General features: G+C 40.3%; 1 protein-coding gene across 6 annotated transcripts in view; it reads left to right on the top strand.

The window, feature by feature from the left end:
* Positions 1-6,518: 6,518 nt before the first annotated feature.
* The window catches only part of HDAC9 (histone deacetylase 9), a 936,353-nt gene continuing 925,181 nt past the window's right edge, over positions 6,519-17,690 (top strand). For 5 of the 6 annotated variants that reach the window (XR_009403815.1, XM_059396749.1, XM_059396744.1 and 2 more), the window contains exons 1-2: positions 6,526-6,606; positions 6,705-6,797. The gene's annotated coding sequence lies outside the window, so the exon portion shown is untranslated. Of the gene's footprint in view, positions 6,607-6,704; positions 6,798-17,690 lie in introns of all 6 variants that reach the window. The other variant, XM_059396742.1, reaches the window with a different exon arrangement.

The following is a 17,690-nucleotide window of genomic DNA, read 5'->3' as shown; positions in this document are numbered from 1 at the left end:
AAAGAAATCCTTAATGGGTCATATTACAACCTCTATTACTGCACAGACCTCTCCCTTCAATGGGGAATTCCTGAACAGATGATGAGCAATACAATATCCATTGTTGCAGACCTAGAAATGGACAAAATTAATTGAGAATGAAATAGTCACTTAAATCTCCCGAGGAAGTATTATCAGCAACCATGAGGAAAATTATTTTCAAAATGAAATGACTTCCAGGAAAAAAAATGATCTCAGTAAAAACTAGAATTTTTATGGGGAGGACTAATAATGTACTCAAACATTTTTCTGGGTGACAAACAAAATGAAAGCCACATGATGGGAAAGTGCCACAGTGGGTAGGTAGACACTGGCCTTGCAGACGGGGTAGTTTCTAGGCTCAGGAGGCTGTACCTGATGAGATACATATTCTTCTCTTATTATTGTTGTACATGCAAACTCAACTTTAAATCTGATTGAGGAACCCAAATTTCAGTGCCACCTTAAACTGAGCCCTTTTTGGAAGGTCAGATATACAGATTATGGGAGTGTTACCTGTTATTCTTAGGACTCTAGTGCTATTTGCTTTCACCCTTTTAGATCTGGTAGTAAATAAGGAAAGAGTCAGGTTTGGTGGGGTCTGAAGCTTATACATATTTGGGACCCTTTTAAGTAAAATAATACTAAATTATGAATACAGGCACCTGTGCACATGAGAGTCCAGGGGGCCCAAGTTTTATTAGTTCCATGGTAAATCCACCTCTGGTGGTATATTATTCTTGATAAATTTCTGTATCTCTTACTTCTAAATATAATATCTGTACTTTTTTAAATGGCATCATTCTTTGGCGAGGATGTGGAGAAAGGGGAACCCTCCTGCACTGTTGGTGGGAATGCAAACTGGTGGCGGCCACTCTGGAGTTTCCTCAAAAAGTTAAAAATAGAACCACCCTACAATCCTGTGATTGTACCACTAGGTATTTATCCAAAGAATACAAGAATCCTAATTCAGTGAGATATATGCACCCCAATGTTTATAGCAGCACTATCTACAATAGCCAAATTATGGCAATAGCCCAAGTGGCCATCCACTGATGAATTGATAAAGAAGATGTGGTATATACGTATATATGATATTACTCAGCCATAAAAAGGAACTCAGTCTTGCCATTTGCAACACTATGGATGGAGCTACAGAGTATTAGGCTAAGCAAAACTAGCCAGAGAAAGATAAATGCCATATGATTTCACTCATGTATACAATTTAAGAAACAAACAAGCAAAGGGAAAAAAGAGAGAGGCAAACCGAGAAACAGACTCTTAACTATAGAGAAGAAACTGGTGGTTACCAGAAGGGAGGTGGGTGGGGGGTTGCGTGAAATAGGTGATGGGGATTAAGGAGTGTATAAGTTAGCATTTTTTCTTTTTTAAGATTTTATTTATTTATTTGACAGACGGAGATCACAAGTAAGCAGAGAGGCAGGCAGAGAGAGAGGAGGAAGCAGGCTCCCTGCTGAGCAGAGAGTCCAATGTAGGGCTTGATCCCAGGACCCTGAGATCATGACCTGAGCCGAAGGCAGAGGCTTAACCCACTGAGTCACCCAGGCACCCACAGGAGTATATTTGTGATGAGCACTGACAAACTAAAGGAAAGTCACATGATAGGAAAGTGCTATGGTCCCTTCATCACCCATGTATGGAAGTGCTGAATCACTATATTATATACCTGAAACTAATATTACACTGTATGGTAACTGACTGGAATTTAAAGAAAGTTTCAAACAAAATAATATACAAACAAAATAATTAAATGGCATCACCATAAAATTAACATACAGAAAAAACTATATAGTATGTGTTATAGAATTCTGCACATAGCAGGTGTTCGGGTAATTTGGACAATGTCATAAAAAAGGATGGGACTTTTTCATGCATAAAAAGTGGTGTTCACTTTTAAACATGATAGAAAATCACTTTTTTTAAAAAAAGGATTTTATTTATTTATTTGTCAGAGAGAGAGAGAGAGAGAGAGAGAACACAAGCAGGGGGGATTGGCAGGCAGAGGGAGAAGCAGACTCCCCACTGAGTAAGGAACCCAATTGGGACTCAACTGACTGAGCCATCCAGGAGTCCCTAGAAAATCATTTTAAAACAACTTGAGCCTTAACTAAATACAAATAGGTCCTAAAAGGCTATACCCCAAAGGAGATCACTGATGAGAACTGAATGAAGCACAGTACTTAATAATCCAGTTTTAGGAATCCAAAAGGAAATTTACAATCAGACTGGATAACAAAAAATCACCAAATATCTGTATTCTTTCTTATTTGTGTTTATATCCTCTATCATTTGGAGGTGGTCTTCATTTCTTCATTATTTTTTTTTATTCATTTGACAGAGCTAGAGAGCCCAAGCAGGGGGAACAGTAGAGGGAGAGGGAGAATCAGGCTCCGCGCTGAGCAGAGAGCCTGACGTGGGGCTTGATCCCAGGACTCTGAGATCATGACCTGAGCCAAAGGCAAATGTTTAACCAACTGAGCCAGCCAGGTGCCCCCAAAATTGCAAACTGGTGACTGAAAGCAAAGAGAAATGAAGGAACCACAGAAGGAACCACTTTTAAGATTCTGCTTGAAAGTGGCGCACATCACTTCTGCAAATATTTCATTGGCCAAAGTCAGTCATATGGCTAAGCTGGCTATTGATTTGGTCCCCAGGGGGTGACACAAATATTTCAGACAATAATGAAATATATGCAGTACCTCTCCCTAGAAAGAAATTTCAAACATCTGGGGTGTTTTGAGGTTCAGCATGAGACACTTTTTTTTCTGTTAATATGTATAAATTTCATCAGTTTTCTTGGAAGAGAAAATTCTGTTCAAACCTAGTTTGGCAAGCAGTAAGAGCCTACTATGGTGAGGGCACTATGCTGATCCTTGGAGAAAAAAAGTGTAAATGAATGCATAAGAAAAACAGATGTACATACATACATGTGTAGTTTACATACAATATTAAAAGTTAATTAAATTACTTTTGAAGTGTGGACTCCACATAGGGACTTCCTTCCAATGAATACAGTATGGGAAAGAGACAGAGAATAAATTTACAAACTGGTAAACATTAATTTAGCCAGGTCAACATCAGCAGTGATAAATCACGTTGTTAGTATGTACATGTACCCTGGATATGATGTACTAAAAATGGTATTTTACTTCTATCATTTTCCTCACAATACCCATAACCCAAGTCTAAACATGAGAAAAACATCAGACAAGTTCCAGTAGAGAGCCACCCTGCAGTATAGCTAATGATCACTCCTCAAAACCGTCATGGTTATCAAAGATAAGGAAAGTCACAGCTGAGAGCAGCCTACAGAATCATGACCACTAAATACCATGTGGGATTCCTAGGGGGGGGATCCTAAAATATAAAAAGAATATTAGGGGGTCACTGGGTGGCTCAGTCGGTTGAGCATCCAACACTTGGTTTGAGCTCAGGTCATGATCTTGTGGTTGTGGAATTGAGCCCTGTATCAGTCCATGCTCAGTATGAGTCTGCTTGTCCCTCTCCTTCCCCCAGTTTGCATGCGTGCTCTCTCTCTAATAAATAAAATTTTAAAAGAAAAAGGACATTAGGTAAAAACTAAGGAAATGTGAAAGCTATGGACTCCACAGTTAATAATAATGTCTCAACATCAACTCACCATTTGTTAACAAATATATGACACTAATATAAGATGTCAATAATGGGAAATTATGTGTGTATGTGGGGGATATGTGGAAACTCTCTGTATAACTTCAATTTCCCTGTAAATCTAAAACTGTTCTAAAAGTAGTCTATTAAAAAAATACAAAAGTATGGTTATGTAATCTCTGTCTTCAGAGTTGAGGAGAGCGTAAAACCAGAAAGAAATTGTAATACTATATCATAAATGGATCAGTTTGAACAGAAAAGCCCCATTAGGACTTTTAAGAGAAACTCTAATCTTTCCCACTAAACCTTATCTTAAAATATTTGAACCTCCAGTAGCACCTAGCAAGTGCCTTGCTTAAAATTGGCATTTGAGTATCTAAGAGAATTGATGAGGAATTCAGCTCCCTATTGTCAAATGACCCAGATGTGGTGGAAATAGAGATAGATGAATATTAGCTATGCCCTGTACACCTCCCTAAAAGGAGAAAACAAATTTCAGTTCAAATTCTTCTGTACATATCTTTATTACACAAACACCTAGTGAAATCCCAGCACTTTGTCTTTTTTTGGAGTTTAAAAAGACATTTTTGGGGGGTTTCAACAAACACTTCCTATGGAAGGTTTCTTTGAGACACAAGAGAGGAAAAATTGTTTCCTTTTGGGCAGTAGTAGGCAAACACAATCATTATTCAAGAAAAAAAAAAAAAGGCTAGACAGGTGGCAGTTTCAGAAAGGACTCTATTATGGAAGGTAAAGGGTTAAAGGTCACTAGATGTTTATACCTGCTTAGGCCTAGTTCACATGTGAATGAGAAGTCTCTCTAAATTTTTTTAGTCAACATTCAACACAACCAAATTCACTACTGAGATCCCATTATCAAGATTCATCTTCCTAAAACGGAACAAGATGGGATCTGGAGGGAGACAGACCATAAGAGACTCTTAATCTCACAAAACAAACTGAGAGTTGCTGGGGGAGGGTGGGTATAGAGAGGGTGGTTGGGTTATGGACATTGGGGAGGGTACATGCTATGGTGAGTGCTGTGAAATGTGTAAGCCTATGTGTAAGCCTGATGATTCACAGACCTGTACCCCTGGGGAAAATAATACATTGTATGTTAATAAAAAGAATTAACAAAGAAAAAGAAAAAAAAAAGATTCATCCTCCTGATGAGCATAATCCCTAGTGTAGACAGAAAGTTAAGCAAACTAAACTCTAGCACCAACAGCTCTAGGATTGTGCTTATTTTTAAGTAAAGCTAGCTGACCACCTCTGTACTGTGAATTCCCGATTAGAGAAAAGTAAAGTTTAAATCTGACCACAACACGCCTTCATTCTACTATAAATGCTGAACAATTTTAGATTAGACACCATCCCGCTTTCTCTGAGTTATCCTGGTCTTTTTCCATTGATAGCAGAGTTTAAGTAGAATCCGGCCACTAACTGTGAGACCTTGGACAAATCACATCACTTCTCTGGATCCCTGTTCTCTTCACTGAAAATGAGGGCACTAGGTTAACTGTCTCTTGTTCTTTACATCCGTAAAGATGTATGATGATATGAGCAGTTGTGTTTTAGTTGACGTGGTGGAAAACAGAAATGTACATGTGGAGACATAGCTTTAATTCGTTTGTCACATTATACACCCCATAATATTAGACTCTTTGAATGATCAAATGTTAGCATTAGACAAGTTTGTTTAGGATTACAATTTTAAAAAGATTTTATTTATTTATTTATTTGACAGAGATCACAAGTAGGCAGAGAGGATTACAAATTTTAAAAACATCTTTCAGGGTTCCACTCTGTATAAAGGATTCTATAGGTTTAAGTGATACTAGTATGGACTAAGTTATAGCAGTAGAAAAAAAAAAAAAAAGGTCTGCAAGGTAAAAATACTAACCACTGAAAGGAATCACCTCATCAGTTCTCGGACCTACTAATTCTGCCTCCTTCCATCAGGGTTGGTCTCAGAGCAGATGGTGCTCTCTGTTCAGCCTTAAAACGCGACCAACTAAACCATGTTTCCAAGCAATCACCATATTTCCTCCCATTTCCCATTTGGTCTTAAAAACCCCTAAATGTAGCGTTTTCTTTTAAAATCCCCTTGAATGATTCCTTCAGCTGCAAGCGTATGTGGGGACCCTCCAGGTACCGCCCCACAACGCGCCCTTCTCTCAAAACGAAGTGGCGAAGCTGTGGACCCCCGGGCTCTGCGAGGCGCGCACCTGAGCGGCCAGGGCTCCTCGAGCGAGGGCGGGCGCGGCGGCGGCCCGGCTCCCTCTCGCACCGTCCTGGGTCGCGGCCGCGGGCTGCCGAGGAGCCCCGCAGGAGGAGAGCGGATCGCCCGACCATCACCTTGCGCCTCGCGTGGGCGTGATTCGCTTGAGAAACCCAAGTCCTCTCAGGCACCCAGTCCTTCCCCTGGGAGTAATCGCCGGTCCAGCCCCGAGCTCTCCTCCGCTCCACCCTAGGCGGCTCTCTGGGTCCTGCTGCCTCCCGCGCGCCCTTCCCCGCGCCTCGGCCGCGCGCCCAGGTGTCCCCGCACTCTTCATTGCCCCCGGCCGGCGGCTCGCGGGCCTGCGGATCTCCGGCGCCTGGGCCCGCGCTCCCGTCGGCCGCCCTGCCTCCCTTCCCACCGGCCCCGCCCAGCCTCCGCCGCGCTGGGGCTCCCGGCCTGGCCTCTCCGTCTCCCTCCCACCTCCGCCCCCCCTCCTCCCCAAGAGTTGCTATTTTTAGTAAATCCTCCGCGCGCCGCCACCGGCTCAGCTCGCAGCTCGCAGCTCGCAGTCGCGCGCACCGCCCTCCCGAGCTCCCCCCCGCGCGCGGTGGCCGCGGCGGCGGCGCGTCCCGCACACCGCGCAGCGCGCACCGAGCCGGCCCCGCCGCGCCCGCCGCCCTCACCGCGGTCTCCTCCTCAGGCGCCTGTCGCGGCTGGTAAGTCCCTGCTGGCGGAGCAGCGGCGGTCCCCGAGTCAACTTTCAAACCCCCCCCCCCCCCCACCCTTTGCTTCAACCTCGCCATTCTCTTCTCAGCGAAAGATGGCTGTTTGGAGAAGGGGGAGAAGTTAGGGGGTCGCCGGCGCGGGGCGAAGGAAGGCGCGACAGCCTCAGCAGGCGCGGGCGGAGGTGAGTGGCACCACAGCCGGGTCCCCGGCTGGTGCCCGGGGAAAGCCCTGGGAATTGGGGGCCAAGCGTCCCCCGGATGTACCGCTGGATTCCCTGTTCGGATTCCCCAGGTTAACAGCATCCCAGTCCGGACCCCAACACAGCTTGCCTTGCGTCTCCCAACCCAGAGGCTGGTGGGTTTAAGGGAACCTTTGTCCTAAGTTCAGTGCCAGGTGATTTCTTTTGCTGAGCAAAAAGACGTGGACTACGACATGCCCAGGCGAGGGGTCGGTGACACGACACCCCCCCTCAACACACACACACACACACACACACACACTTTATGCTGGAGCCGAGTTATGAATGAAAAGTTTGTACTGCCAACGTGTTGCTTGAGGGGAGCAGTACTTAGTGGGGGTACCTTTGATGTTTCGTGGGGGGACTTCAGTTTCAAGTCTATACATCAGGATTCTGGGTTTTAAGAAAAGTTCCGGAGCCTGGGAGATGGGAAATAATTCAGTGTTTTTTAGGTATTGGAAGGAGGTTGATAAATCGTAAACTTATTAAACTGGATAATTAAATGCCTCGAGGGTGTCACAGGGGGGGACTAGGGGGAGCAGAGAACAGGGGGCGTTCCCTGAGTGCCTAGCGGGCAGCGTTTGGCATTGAAGCCATCGCCCACTTGTCCGCAGTGAGAGGTGTCAGAGGCCTGCCTGTGCGTTCTTGGTGTGATCGAAAGGAACTGAGCTGCTCCCCAGATCCGAGGCGAGGTTTGTCAGGAGAGGTGGCCTGCAGCGGGGAGCTGAGGACGCGGTTCAGGTGATATGGGTTTGGAAATTCTCTAGTGAGGCTCCTGCGCTCTAATTTCAGAAAGATGTGTCGCGTTTGTTTTCCTGCCGGGAGGTGTGTATAATCTCCTAAAAGGAACTTTTAGGTTAAGTAACCATAGCATTTTGAAATCTGTGAGAAATGAGCTATCTACATATATTGCCCTTCTGTGTATATTGTGGGTGTGTATACACATAATGATGTGTATGTGTATGAAAAACGTGGGAGTGGGGTAAGAAGGGCTTAAAAAGTTAAACTTAACTGGAAAAGAAACCGAAGAGTTAACGTTCTTCTCCCCAGAGGGTATAACAGTGCTTATAGAACTAAATACGTTTGGTGTGTTGAGGTTTCTCAAAAAGGGTAGGATTTAGGAATTACAGGTATTTAGAGTACATCAATGTTTTCAAATCTTGCAAGCATTACTAAAAGCTAGAAGAAGGGAGTAAGTACATAGAGAATTTATAGTAAAGAAAGAATAATTTAAATGATTTAGAAAGAAAACAATTTGACATTTGGAAAGGTCTGGATGTTATTTTCTGATGCACTGCAAATCTTTTAAATCCTGTAATTAATAACAGCACAGAATAAGTTGCAGTTAGTAAATGAGGACAATTAAAATATCATGTTTGGAAAAGATATCTTTTGAACTACTCTTTGGTTCTTTGGTGTTTATTATGGAAATTTTGATGACTGAAAACTTGTTGTTTAATGTATTTGCTTTTTACCACAAATAATTGGTCCTCCTTTTCCTTTTAAACCACTATTCCAGTTTGGACCAATTTACCCAAAAACCAAATCACTCATGTGCCTTCTGGAAAGCATTTCCATTTAAACTACTTAATAAGAATATTGTATTTCCAAAAGGACAAATAATTTAGTCAGTTGTAAAACTTTCTTGTAATTTATTTATTCATCCATTTTGTTTGAATGAGGCAAATCTCAAAAAGAGCTCATTTTCTTGGAATATGTCATTTTCTGTGTGGGGAAAAAGTGAATGTTTTCCTTTATGTTTCAGTCACAAACAGGTGCAGGTAGAGTGGGAATCCTCAGTCTGACCTTTGATAATTAGAAGGAGAGATGCTTTCCCAGCTCTCCTGATTTTGATCATCTTCACTCAGAATAGACAGGGCTAGATGCTGAGAGGATTTTGCAAAAGGAATTAGGAGATTTAAATGAAGTATCAGTTTATGGTTAGGAAGGAAGTATTCTCTTTCCTTTTTTTTTTTTAAACCTCAGTCTTCCTATTTCTTTCCCTCTGCAATTCAGCCTTTTGGTCTGGCCTTCACTGGAAAGTCAGACCAAACGCTCTTTGGCTACAGAGTGTTTGGTATATTAAACTGCCATCCTCAAAAAATAATGATGGCACTTCTGAAATTAAAAAGGTAATTTTATACAGTGTAACAGACTTTTAGGATTGAGTGTTTTATGACCACTATTTTGTCTATATTTCTGGTAGACAGTGTTGTTTTATGAAGTTACTGACAAATAATAATAATAATAATAATAATAACTTATTATATATATTTGGTGTATGTTTGGAATATATATGGATTTTTAGGAATTTTAAATTATAAAGCCAACTGATGGGATAAGTTGTTTAACCTACTAGTTTCGGTGATACACGTAATTCAGATTTGTATTAATATCAACATCTAAAGATGTTTTATGGCTGTATGGCTTTCATTTCTTTTCATTAAAATTATTTCTATTTTGAATTTGTTTAAATATTACAACATATAATACTGCAATTTACACCTGCTCAGCGGGGAAGGTGTAGGTTATTCTTAAATAGAGATATGGAGAAATAGCTAACAAGGAGAGTCATTTGAGAAGCATATGGACATCATAAAATCCTTCTGTATGTAGCATCTGCACCTTCTCATTAGTGAAATATTGTAGTTAAGGACATTTTTTATTACATTCAAGTGTGGCTTTTTATTTTTGCTTCGATATTTTAAAAAATGTAATTATATTAATGTTTAAATTGGTGGGGGGCTTTTATTGTTTGAAGCCCTTTCTTTTCAATAAAGATGTCATACTTAATTCTTACTGCACACATTTGCAGATAGGTACAATTGTTTCCTGGCTTGTTATTATAACTCTTAACCGTTCTCAGATATTCTTCAAAACATTTGAGAGGCACGTAGGAAGACATATTGTTCTCATTTTCAGAAGAAGGCAGCAGGTACCCTGATAGATCCAAGGTCACACACTAGTGAATCAGTGTGAAGGTGAGGGTAACATCTATATTTCTTGTATTCTGTTCACAATAACAAGCTGCTCCTGTGGCTATGTTGAACGATACTTTCAAAAATTTGTACACTCTTGGATTTTTAAGGTGCTTAGCTTTGTAGATATGCTGATCAGATTTTATATCTGCCAAGAGGGTCATAAGGGAAGGGGCCCTTACTGGTGTCTGCTGATGGGGGAGAACTGTGACCCCAGTAGCTAGTGCTAAAACACACATACACATCTCTGAGGGGTATTCATTCTTGCAGTCAATCCCTATGTCACACATCTCTCTGTCCCCACTGGCCCTACCTTATAAATCGCATACTATCCTTTTAATGGTCAAGGCTGCTTTGAATTTTATCAGCACCATCATCAAGCTTGAAGATCATCAGGCTACTAGTGAGAGCTCAAAATGTGATTTTTGAGAAGATAGAATATTGACTGAGGATCGTAATGGACCATCCACTCCAGAGCCAGCCAGTATCGATTAGAGATCATGTTTTTCTGGGTGTCAGGACACCCATCTTCTATTAGCTCTGCTTCTTTGGCTGAGCTTAAAGAACTCAAAAGTGAACAGAGGGTTTCTGCAATTATCTGGTTGTTTCTGTTCATGTATACATTGTATCTAGATAAATCATACTTAATAATAAAACAAAAGAAAAAAAAGAAAGGATAGCAGCTTGTTCTGTGGAGAACATACTCATGACTTTTTCTTAATTTTTTTCAAATTCCCTGTTTTTCAGATCTCACTGGAATTTTTCAAGGTAATTGCCCACATGATTTGTAACAGCCAAGACTTCTGATATTGTATTGTTAGATTCAGAAGTGGAATACATTATCCACGATGGACAAGAAAGCATTGTATTTTCATAGAAAAGAGTAATATGTAATGTTATGCAGGCTTTGTGTATTTGATGAAAATACTTTTGTCATTTTCTAATGAGGAGATGGTACCGGCTGTTCTCTACTTTATTAAGTTTTATTTATTTACTGGCCTTTCCTTAAATGTATGGTTTATAGGAGTTCATCCAAACATTGTTAAGTGTGAAATACTGAGAAAAGTTACTTTGCAAGTGTGGTTTGCCATTTACTGTAACAAATTACATTTAGAGCCTCAAAGAGAGGAAAACACCCATTTTTAATATTTTTTGCTGTACCAGGGAGAGTATAGCATGCTGTTGGTGAAACTGAAATGAGTTGAAATTGCTGGAAATGGTGGTTTGCTCCCATTTCTACAGAACCTATGATAAGATATGATTAGTGTGGACTAGTCTAATTTGAACAGAATAGTGATGAGTGGAATTTGAAATGGCCAGTAAAGGAAGGATAAGATTTGGTTCACTCAGATATCACTCATGATATTTGACAGCAAGTCATTGAAACCAACTTTAGTTAATTTAAGTATTAAATAAATGTTATGAGAGGATATTGACTCTATTTGTTTTCTGTTGCTCTGTAACACATTGCCACAACTTTTTAGCAGCTTGAAACAATGCACATTTATTACCTCATTTTCATTGCTAAGGAGTCCATATATGGCCCAGTCACATCCTGTGTTCAGGGATCTCAGCAGGTCTTGGTTAGGCCTGCTCTGCTGAGGTTCACTTAGGGTAAGATCTGCATCTAAACTTCCTTAGATTGTTGGGAGAATTCATCTCCTTGTGGTTGTAGGACTGAAGTCTAGTTTCTTGCTGATTATCAGTAAGGGACCACTCACAGATCTTAGAGGCTGCCTGCTGTTCTTGACCATGTGACCCTCTCATAGGCACTTTTATAACGTGGCAGCCTACTTTTCAAAGTCAGCAATGAAAAGTTGTTGCTACAGTACAAGACCATCTTTTATAATGAATGGGCATCACATATCACTTTTGTCATGTAACATAATCTAATCAAGACTGTGACATCCATCACCTTTGCCATATTTTATTGATTAGAAGCAAGTCAAATGTTCTCTCTCACTTTTGCACACCAGCTTCTGTAGTAGAAGGTGAGCTCTGTATTATAAGAGAAAGCATTTTTCATGTGTAACCACAGGGTTCAGTTGCTCATGGCCCCTAACGGATGGAGGACAAGTGTCTATTGCCAAAGGAAAGGACAAAAATGTGAGCTTAGTGAAATGTTGAAGTTTTTGACCAGGGTAGGCATGATGACCATCTGGAAACAGACTTGAACTGGATAGTAGCTGGAGTCATGAAATTCCAGAGGAAGAAAACTCTTGCAGGATTTAGGGGAATGGGGGTAGTGAGGTTTCATTTAGGGATGGTGGTGAGTGAGCGACAGGAGAGGCTAGGTAGCCAGAGACAGTTAGGGGGCTAAGTGACTAGACTCACCTAGGAAATTAGTAACCAGGATCACAGAAATCCCCCATGTGGAGAAATCCAGGAGATATTAAACAGAGAGGAGGCAAAACCTTGTTTGTGCTCATGATATTTATAAAAACACCTTGTTCCTTCTAAGTATAGACAGGATATTCTCATGATATTTACAAACCATGTTATTGACATGAACTTTACCAAGTTCCCTGGCCAATTTTCTATATAAGACCCACCATAAAAGCCATCAGCCCATAAGAGCCCTCAGTAGCAACCCATTGGGGACCCCTCTCACTCTAGAGAGGCTTTCTCTTTCCTTTTGGTTCTCACCTTCACTTAATAAACTTTCACTTCACTCTTTTGTCCACCAGATTCATTCTTCCACTTCTTAAGACAAGAACCCTGCAACAGTCATGGTAAAAAAGGGGTAGAAGCCTTTAAAAAGATGAGTCTCATTAACAAACATGTTATACTAGGCATTCACATAATTAGTTTTTAATATATTCCACATATGAAAGATTTTTAAAAAATATTTTATTTATTTATTGGACAGACAGAGATCACAAGTAGGCAGAGAGGCAGACAGAGAGCAGGCTCCCTGCTGAGCAGAGAGCCTGCTGCAGGGCTCCATCCCATGACCCTGGGATCACGACCTGAGCTGAAGGCAGAGGCTTTAACCCATTGAGCCACCCAGGTGCTCCACGTATGAAAGATTTTTAAAGGACTACTGCCACCAGTCCTTGTGTAAACCAATACTGTGATTTGGAGGTCCACAAATTGGCCTCCCCTTATTTTTCAGAGACCATCCCAGATCCAGCTACAATTGTGGCTCAATCTGTGGTGTAGGGGCAGGGGCGTCTACTGAACACTGCTCTAGCTCCAGGCAATTTGCAGGAGTTGTTTTATTTAATCTGCCTCCCATCTCTGGCAACTGAGTTTGTTTCTCCAGTTCTGCCTCCCTTGCTTCCCTCCCAAGGAAAAGGAGACTTTTTGAAAGTTTAAATACCTTGCTAAGGGTTCTTCACATATGGGTGGCACCAGGAATTGAATCTAATTCTGATTTCAAAGCCCATAGTCTCATCATACACATCCCCTACTCACAAGCAGTAAGTGAGGCTTCCAGGCGACAGGCTTGTTTTTCCCACTGAAGTGAATGTCGGCACTACAATTGCTTTTGGGTTCCTTCGTTCATCTTATGAGAACTGGATACTGGAGTATGAGGGTTAAAGGGAGGAGTGAGAGAGTGTGCTGTGTCGTGCCTTCTTTTTTCCCAGCAGGAAGTGCAGATTATAGGTCTGTCTTCCATCTAAAAGTAAGAATGTGGAGTGGAGGCTGTATATTTTTATTTCTACTTATCATTTTGGCAGAAATATAAAGCTCTGTGTCTCCTTTCTCTCCTATATGTAGATTTCTATTAAATTCAATTAGGAAACATGATGAATTCTCATTGCCTCTTTGGCCATAGGGTTCTTTCTATAGCTTTTTCAGTAGATGCCACTGTTTTGATCTACTTGAAAAGTCTATTGAGATATTCCTCCTTTGTTCTTCTATTACTCAGTCCCCCTTTCTACTCTGTGGTGCATCTGAATTCTATTCATAGATATTCTACTTTTTTCTCTTCTGTTTTATGTACTTAAATCTCTTCTTTAAATGGATCTAGTTCCATTGATCGCAATCATTTGCTCAGATCCCCTTGCTGCTCTCCTGCAAGATACAAGCTCAGTGTGGGACTCATCTGTATTCTGTTAATTTTGCAGAGTTGTACCCCACATCCCAGCGCAGTATGAGGAGGACTTTAAGATTTCCCTAGGCATTTAAGTCAAAATGTAAACATTTTAAACAGAATACCATGAAGCAGCACTGTGACTGGATTGTGTTAGGTCAGGTGCATACCTATGGACCACTCAGTGTGGCATTTTAGGGTAGGCTACTGTAACCTATTCCCCAACAAGTTACAGCTCAGGAAATCTTGAAATAAACTTTTGTTTTTTTTTGTATAGGACTTAGATGTTCTAATTTAGGCCAGTTTTGACCCTAAAAGCCCGAACCATTTAGCCTGGCACCAGGTGCTCTCAGAGTCTGGACCTAGCCCTATTTATTTATTGCCTTTTTGTTTTTTCATTCTTGTCACTCCTTGCTGTATGACTTTGAGGTTATTAGCCCTAAGCTTGGAACTTGCTAGTGACTTAGGTTTTAGATATTGAACAAGCAGCCTGACATGTAAAGAAAAGTCAAGATGTGAATGAGTGTGTGGGGGAGGAGAGAGGAGATGGGGAACAAACAGAAGCAATGCTTTCGTTTTTCAGTTCCAGCATCCCGTCATTCTTGAGGCCATTCTACCAATGATATTGTGGTTTTACATTATGTGAGCAAGGAGTTTTTCAGAAATTGAGCTTCTGTCTTTTGCAATTGAAATAGTACCAAATAGCACAAGTTTCTTTCAGTCTAGGATTCTCAATGCCTTTTTTTGAATCTGCTGCCTCCAGAACTATCAGTAGCCATCTCTTAGCCAAAATCAGAATGTTACTCCTCTGGAGTTGGATTTGGAAAAGTGTGCCCTTTTAGAGGGTGTACCTTCTCTGTGCTCCTCTTCTCCTTTACCCAGTTTCTGCCCCTACACTTTTGTGATGCTTCATCTGATTATTGTAGCTCACAATGATCTCATTCATCTCTGAATTCCTGTCGTAATTTAGGACTATGGCAGTGGTTTACACAGATGTAAAGTTGAGTTTTATCATTAATGGATTGGAAAAATCCATAATAATAAAAGGCTACTATGAGTAAAGCCGTGAAAGGAATTTGCATTTTTTGGTGCCCAGAACAGCATTTTTAATTTATACTTTTGAAATATAGTGTTATATTTAATACATGAAATGATATACAAATCTTATTGTGGTCTCTGCAATTCCTCTGTAGCCCACTAGAGATCTATAGCCTCTCATACCCAGATGGAAAGAAGGGAAGAAGAGATTTGGTTTCCTCATGAGCACCCTTCCAAATAAAACACCATAGGAAGAATGGTCTGATTTTAGCTAAGACTACTGGTCTATCCAGTATGAAGCTAAGTTATTCTTACTAAACATTTTATGTAAGTATGTAAGAACATGGAATACAGTGAAAACATTTTTACTTCTAGATTTCACAAATTTATAAAACTAAAACCAACGAGCCAACATTAAATATAAACGGCAGAATTGGTGAAATTAAAAGGAGTAACATTGCTTCTCCCTCTGCCACTCTCCCCCTGCTCATGCTCGCTCTCGCTCTGTCTCTCTCTCTCTCAAATAAATAAAATCTTTAAAAAAATGTGTATCCTTTTTTTTTTAAATGTGTAAAAATGTGTAGTCATATCCAGAGATCGCAGGAATGGAGAACAGATTGTGTAGAAACTACACACAGATAACATGTATGCATCACCTTCAAGAACCATGATGATTTTAACCACTATAGTGCAGGGACTTCTGGATGCCTTACTACCATGTGTTCTATAGTGACTCAGTTCATCCTCACCTTTTTTTTCCTCATTGGAATTTATTTGTTTAACAAGCTGTGTGTTGTTTTGCCTTCACCTAGTAACTGTATGATTGAAAATACCAATTGCAAATAGTGGAATGAAAACTCCATGGTGGTTATTTTGTCTTACAGATGCTTATTCAGAACTTAATTCCAATATATTTATATTTATTTTATACTTTTATATTGTCATCCCAGTGAAAACCCAAAATGGAAAAACAAAATTTCACATCTGACTTTTCAGTTTGAAATACATAGTTCAAACACTAATTGCCACTTAAAATATTTTGTCTTCCTCTGTGTTGTGTCATTAAATAGATTGTAAACCCTGTGAAGGCAGTGAGAACATGCTTACTGTTTTTTGTTTGTTTGTTTGTTTTATTCTACAGACCTAAGTGCATTTCTGTTAGTTGGGGCCTAAGAAGTGTTTGCTGATTGACCAGCTGTTATGTTGTTATTTTGTATGGCACTGTGAACTCCTAAGGGCAGGGACTATTTTTGTTTTAATCTGTGGATTCCAAATGCCTAGCACAGCAACTCTTATCGGAGAAATACTCAGTAAATGGTCTGAAAGAAAGAGCAGAGGAGTTATTGGCTTTTGTTTGTGTGTGTGTGCATGTGCATATTTTCTTTTCGATCTCACGCTTCATATACAAGGCACTTTTAATGCTTGTATAGGTCAGTGCTGTCTAATAGAATCTTCTTTGGTAGTGGAACTATTCTGTATCTGTGTTCTCCAATTGTCATAGTCACTAGGCACATGTGACCTTTGAACATCTGAAATGTAGTCAAGCTGAGAGCCTGAATTTACTTGTACTTAATTTTAATTATAAAATAGTGTCATATGATTGGTAGGCTGCTGAGATTCAGGTATAATGCCTCCATTCTTAAACTCTTTTGCCCACATCACCAACACTGCTACATTTTTTGGTTGTAATTAGATGTTGTTGGAAGTTGTTATTGGATGAATAAAATCAGTTATTTTATTTATTTATTTGAGTTATATTCCTTTAAACACACGACAATATATATTCCATCAGATTGGTTTCATTCTTTTCCCAAATGACCAACAACATCGCGTGTCATCCTTTCATTCATCCCATCATCTGATTTGGGTTTTTATCATATCCTTACTAGTGTAGAGGCCTGACACTGACTACTTTATAGGTAAGTTTTACATATATATATGTGTTTTTTACTTTCTTTTTTCTAATTGCCCAGGTTTCGTTGTGTTTGCTATTCTCATTGTTTTAAACCTTTTCTTTCCTAATAAGCCATTTAAACTTGGATTCTGTATTTGATCATCATTATTATCATCATTGTTTATAATGGTGTTTATAATATTCCGTATTTGATTTGACAGACTAATGTCTGCTGGTATTTTGATTTCAAATTTATGTATTCTCTTTTTTTAAGATTTATTAATTTGTTATTTTTTTAAATGTAGATTTTTCTTTTTTTAAGATTTTATTTATTTATTTGACAGGGATTACAGGTAGGCAGAGAGGCAGACAGAGAGAGAGGGGGAAGCAGACTCCACGCCAAGCAGAGAGCCCAATGTGGGGCTCGATCCCAGGGCCCTAAGATCATTACCTGAGCCAGAGGCAGAGGCTTAATCCACTGAGCCATCCAGGGGCCCCTGTTTATTTATTATTTTAAGAGAAAGAGAGAGAGTGTGTGTGCCTGTGTGCCCAAGCGTGCTTGCAGTAGGGGAGGGGCATAGGCAGAGGGAGAGAGAGAATCTCCAGGAGATTCCCCACTGAACACAGAGCCCAACTCAGGGCTTGATCCTGTGACCCTGAGATCCTGACCCCAGCTGAAATCAAAAGTCCGACACTTAACCCACAAGGCCACCTAGGTGCCCTACCACATTTACATATTCTTAAAAATGTCTCAGTTTTCCTTTTCTTCTATCAACTTTTTTACTTTTCATATCATTTTATCCTTTCTGGTAGAGAAGAAGAATGAAGTGGCATCATCCACACTTAAACTTATGATGATTCAATCCCTACGTAAGATACAATCCAAA

The sequence above is a fragment of the Mustela nigripes genome, chromosome 4, assembly GCF_022355385.1.
Source record: "Mustela nigripes isolate SB6536 chromosome 4, MUSNIG.SB6536, whole genome shotgun sequence".
NCBI classification, from domain to species: Eukaryota; Metazoa; Chordata; class Mammalia; order Carnivora; family Mustelidae; genus Mustela; species Mustela nigripes.
The sequence above is the reverse complement of the archived record's forward strand: the minus strand, read 5'-3'. Positions and strand labels throughout refer to the sequence as shown.